This window comes from Tigriopus californicus, chromosome 3 (genome assembly GCF_007210705.1).
Source record: "Tigriopus californicus strain San Diego chromosome 3, Tcal_SD_v2.1, whole genome shotgun sequence".
In the NCBI taxonomy this organism is placed as follows: Eukaryota; Metazoa; Arthropoda; class Copepoda; order Harpacticoida; family Harpacticidae; genus Tigriopus; species Tigriopus californicus.
Window position 1 is genome coordinate 14114893 of NC_081442.1, and position 6016 is coordinate 14120908.

Sequence of the window (6016 nt, forward strand, 5' to 3'; positions counted from 1 at the left end):
TTCTTGTTATCTATGAAGTCCTTCCTCCTAAGCCAGCACGGGTTCCGAGCACATTTTTAGCACGGTTACCGTTATACTGATTTGAGCATATGGGAGAGCAGTGCTCATTGAGGGACTGGAGAGCCATGAATCAGTTGATCGTAGCTTATCTCGACTTTGCCAGGGCCCCTAATGACAAGGTAGATCGATGCGGCCCTTTTTAAGTTTGACAGGACTCCATGAGATTGGGAATCCAAGCAAGGTTCCAAATCGCGTAAGAGTTTCATTATGGTAAGGAAACAATTAGTTTAAGGATTGAGGATTTCCTAGTGACATACATGCATATCAAAGATAAGGTTTGTTCCTCAGGGGCTCCATTTTGCGTCCTCTCCTTTTCATGCTTCCGTCATTGGCTCCGTTTCAGAGCTTGGTAGTAGTAATGTCAGCTATCTCTTCTAGACTGGATATACAAATTGATTGTACGTGGTTAAAAATGGCTCAGATCGCGGTATCTCGGTAGGAGTTCCTAATCAAATCTACTCATGGTTTACTGAGAATGATTGGCCTTGAAATGGCATGAAATTTCTTTCAATGAACATACGGGTTCAACCGCCATATAACAGGTCTCAAGATTTAGGTGTAGTCCTCTCAGAAATAAATGGATATGTCTCGATTGAAGCATATCAGCTTAGACGGGGTAAAAGCTTTCAAAGTGTGACGTTGGGATATGTCGCCAGGTTTTAATCTTCAGAGAGGGATATCCACAGATGTCAAACTCTGTGCTAGTCGATGTCCAAGCCGCATCCTTGAATATGGCCTCGCCATCTTGGCTCCAATTAGTTCAGGCAGGTTGGCGCAAAGGTCAAGCAGGGTTCAAAATGTTTACCAAACTTTCTAAGGATAGAGAGAGCCTCTTCATATTTGGAAAGGCTAAAAAAGTTGGGAGACTGAGGAGTGTTCACAGCAAGGTACAAAAAGGTATCTTGATACTGTAGCGTCAAAAAGTGTCCAATGAGCCTTTGTACAACCCAGGATTTAGGAGTCAATTCTAGTGACCGTATAAGGTGTAAACGTTGCGTTTTTTGAAGCACGCGTTCAAGTCTTCGAGAGATCCAGGCTAGTTTAAAACAATGAAGTCCAACTCTCTTCTTTCTCGGCTCATCTTCAATTGTTCAATTAGGCTGCCCTCAAATTTTGTAGGGTGGATTAGGCGTTGCATCGCAGTAGCAGGATTTTATAAGTCAGACTTGGACAATGTTTTTGACTGAAAAATTCGCTGATCCAACCCTACATTCCAAGGGGTCTAAGTCAGATCAGCAACTCCAATTCGTGGTCGATCAATAATATTATAAATAAAAGTCAAGTAAAATGAAATAATTTCTCGTCTTGAACTGCTGGGATTACCAATCCCTGAGGAATTATTTTGATTTGTTTTGAGCCCCCAGAGATATTAAAAAGTCGCCTGTGAAAAAAACTTAAAGAATGAAAATGTATGATTTGATAATTAAAAGCAAGGTAGCCTTGGAATATTCATCTTATTTGCAACACACTTGGGCGCCTTTTTCGGACCTCAAAAAGTGGAGCCCCCCATTCTACAAGAAAACCCATTCAGTGAAAAATTTTGGGCCGCTTTCCCAAAATTTCATTTCAACTAGTTCGGCGGTATGTGGAATTGACGTTGTATATCAGTTGAATCCCACTAAAAGAATGAATCGCCGTTTGGTTTTCTTAAAACTTGATCTTCACAATGTAATCCGAATCAGATCCCGTTTGACCCGCACTTTAAGATATTTGTTACACAGCAAGCAATACGGAAGGTTTTTGATGGCCATTGCTTTCACTTAAACATGAGGCCAAAAGATTTAAACCGAAAATTCACGTCGTCAAAAAGTTTCTGAACGACAATTTTCAATTCTGCGTCAGATAATGCCCACAATCGATTTGGCCGAAACGAGAATAGCATTACTTTTTTGTGTTTTGAAACGAAACGTGAACAAGTTGACGAATATCAACGTTTTCACATTAGAACCCCCCTACTTTTTTGGCCCAACTTTGGTCTCATTGCAACATATATATAAATATTACAACTTTTTCTTTCGAGGTCGTGTGGCGGGCCCATGGTGCACCATGTGTTTGATTCATGATCATAATCATCGTCATATTATCCTTGAGTCAGTTTGGGACTTTGCTTGCATTAAGAATCAAACATTACGCAAATTCTGGAAAATTCTATCTTTTTCGTGAATCTTTTCAAGAATGAAAACCTCTAAGCAGTATTCATTCAAATGTGGATGGCTCCCCTAATCCCTGGGCTAGTTATGTATGGTCTTTGCTTAAACATTACGTAAATGTTAAATTTCGTGCGTTGTGGAGGGTTCAATTTTCTGTTTTGCTCCTTCTTTTTTATTTAAGTCAAAGCGATTGATCAACTATAACCACTTTCAAAGTGACACTTCACACTTACGAAAGTGCATCGCTCTCGTTCTTTGGGATTTCGCCGCTTAAAGAAGAAGACATGGTTGCCCCATTTCAGCCAAGTTTAAACATGTGCATTGCAGTGTCAGGTACGTATGCGGATGGTTCCACATCCTGGCCATACAATTCTATGATTCTGTGCATGGGGTTAGCGTGTGATTGAATTGATCCCGAGAAACTAACTCTCGGCATCGGGATTTTGAAACCGCCGCCACCGAAAGAGCATATGTTCAAATCGTCATATTGCGAAGTAGGCTTACCATATGATTTCAAACAATTATCAGAGTGATCGAATATTCAAATTCTCATACAACGGCTTTAAACGTTGATGTGTATCCAAAAATAAGTCAGTGAAATCTCAAATAAGGGAGATTGGTTGAGCGCCAGTTGGTTAACGCGCAGACGCGCAGCTTTGCTCGGGTTCATGGGTTCGAACCCCAGGTCTCCCCCCCATCCCCTTGCTAAAGTGGATTATATCGCTCGAACGGCGGACCTCAAAACGGCGGACTCATCGAACCCAAATGGGACATACCATAATAATATTGAAAACTCTGTCATATAATAATCCAAATGAGATTAAACTCGCAATAAAGAATTAAAAAAAAAAAAAAATTCTCAAATAAGTTTCTTTGGCACCTGGTTACCCTGTACATTACCATTCAAATAGCAAATTTGTTCATTTCTCGAGATCATGGGTCATGTAAGGAGGAGCCAAAAACTAGTTGCCATCATGATCATTTATTTATCTGTCATGGACTGCGAATTCGACATGAACAAATGGTTGCCCTTGATTTATGAGACTCGTTGACATAATGGACGTCTATTGACAAGAAAATCCATGCCAAAAGAAGAGATTAGCATAAATTCATAAGTTCAACCAATGTAAGGAGGACCCAAAAACTAGTTGCCATCGATGGAAGATGTTCATCCGTTGAAATTGGTAGAGGGACACTCGTTTGAACAAATAGCCTAGGGTCGCTTAAAAAATCTATCATGCACAGCCGAGTTTTTGGTCGCAAAAATCTTCTTTATAGTAGATGGCAAAGACATATTGAAAATGGAATGCAAGCTTAGGCAAAAATATTAATGAAGTTAAGAATTTGATAAGAAAATATATGTTGAACGGGATGTTTCCTCCCTAGTTCAAAAATGTCCAATGAAATGCAATTTGCTTCCATATTTTTAGATATCATGTAAACAATTCCAGGTTAATCTTTGAACATGTGAATCTGCATAGTTATTCAGATGATGGAACTATTCTAGTGAGAGTCCTCATAAAAGTGCTTGTATTGCTGGAATTATTACAAATCGTTCCATACCCTAAAGGAAAATCCATTGCTGATCCTGACGTAAAATCCGAACTCCATTTTCAAATATGCACTTGGGTCCTCAATCCCTCACATTGTTTGCATTGCTCCACTGGTCAATGGAGATAATGGAAATGGGTACCTTGTGAACGTCATCCCGTGACGAAATCGGCGCTTCAACTTTTGACATCCATACGTTGGGATTACGATTTCCTGGAGCTTGATGAGGATCTCCAAAAACCCGCCGTGGTTCATTTGACGGACGGGGATAAAGACGAGTTTCTATCTAAAATCAGCGACGAATCCAATTTAAGTTCGAATTCTTGGACCTTCAAGGCATGATTGAGGAGGAGAGGAGACAAAAACAACGGCACGCTCAGAGACAAGGCTCATTCGACTTGAATATTTACCACCCTTTGAACGAAATTGAGGATTTTCTCCAGTCAAAGCAGCGAGATCATCCAGCCATGGTAAATGTTACCACCATTGAAAGGACGCATAATGGTCTGATATATTCAAAATGATCACAATCAAGGTAAGATGAAGGAAACATTCATTTTGGATGAATGATTAAATCACAAAGGGGAGAGAGTAAGACGGTGGATGCAGTTTCAAGCATAAAATCGTTTACCTTTCATGAAGTTAACACAGAAGATATCAAGATTGAAACCGGCCATTTGGATCGATTGTGGGAATCCACGTCCGAGAACACATTTCTCCGGCCACTTGTCTGGGTCTAATAGATCGATTGATTAACCAAGGAGAAAAAGGACCTCTGGAACATTTCGACTTTTTCATTCTGCCGCGTGTTCAACCCGGATGGATATGCCTACACGTGGTCCAACGACCGATTGTGGCGCAAGAATCGGAGACCTATCACTCGAAGTTGCACTGGAGTGGATTTGAACCGAAAGACTTCGGTTAGTATTTTGCCTATGTTATTTGTTCCAAAAATGAGATTTTTCGATGGAACCGGTAATTTCAATGTCTTGACAAATCTGTATTCGCAGATGAGGACTCTGACCTAAAAGGAAAGGGTCGAGAAGAATTTACGAACATTGCTGGAACAATCCTCGCACTCAGTTCAGAGGGCCCCATGACATATTGTTTGAATTTGACTTTGGTTAGTATTTTTCCTATGTTATTTGTTCCAAAAGTGGGATTACTTGATGGAACCACTAATTTCAATGTCTTGACAAGTCTGTAATCGCAGATTAGGCCTCTATTCTAAAAGGAAAGGGTCGAGAAAAAATTACGAAAATTTCTGGCCTATGCTCGCACTCAGTACAGAGGGCCCAATGACATTAAGTCCCATTTTGATTTTGGTTTGTATTTTGCCCCTGTTATTTGTTACAAAAATGGAATTTTTCGATGGCGAATTTGTCTTCGCAGAGGAGATCTCTAACCTGAAAGGAAAGGGTCGTGAAAAATTTTCAAAATTTGCTGGACCTATGCTTGCACTCAGTACAGAGGGCCCAATGACATAAAGTCCCATTTTGATTTTGGTTTGTATTTTGCCCCTGTTATTTGTTACAAAAATGGAATTTTTCGATGGCGAATTTGTCTTTGCAGAGGAGATCTCTAACCTGAAAGGAAAGGGTCGTGAAAAATTTTCAAAAATTGCTGGATCAATGCTCGCACTCAGTACAGAGGGCTCCATTCTTCAGGTACCTCTGGACGAGCTTGCTGGTGTGACAAGGGGCCCCATCTTGGGCAAAAACATAGATCCCACGACTATAACGCCTATCTGCCCATTGAAGAACAATTTCTTTCATGATTTTGAGGTATTGGGCAGCCTTTAAGGTTCCTTCCACCCAAATTGGAGGAGCTCCTCCACCAACAGCACCAACAGCACCGAGAAACATGGCTTTTGCAGGAAATTTCGACTTGTTTATGTACTTGATGCTTGGGTCGACGTCATCTGGAGTCTTGGCATGGCCGAGTGGTGGTTGATGACTAGATTTTTATTGTACAGAGATCCGAGTATATATACAGGAAAAGGGAAATTATGGAGAGCAATGAGAGAAGGTGTAGAGTAAGCATAAAGGAAATCTATTGGTGACTAGAAAAGGAATACAACATCTCCCTTCCCGGGGGAGGACTGGGGAGCCAGAACGGGAACAATTTACAATAATAAATATGACTAGAAATATTTACATTGACTATGCATCCTTGTGATGAGCTTTCATCCGTTGTGGCGGGCTTTCATCCGTTGTGGTTGTTGCCTGACCATCATGGGTATCGCCCAACCATTG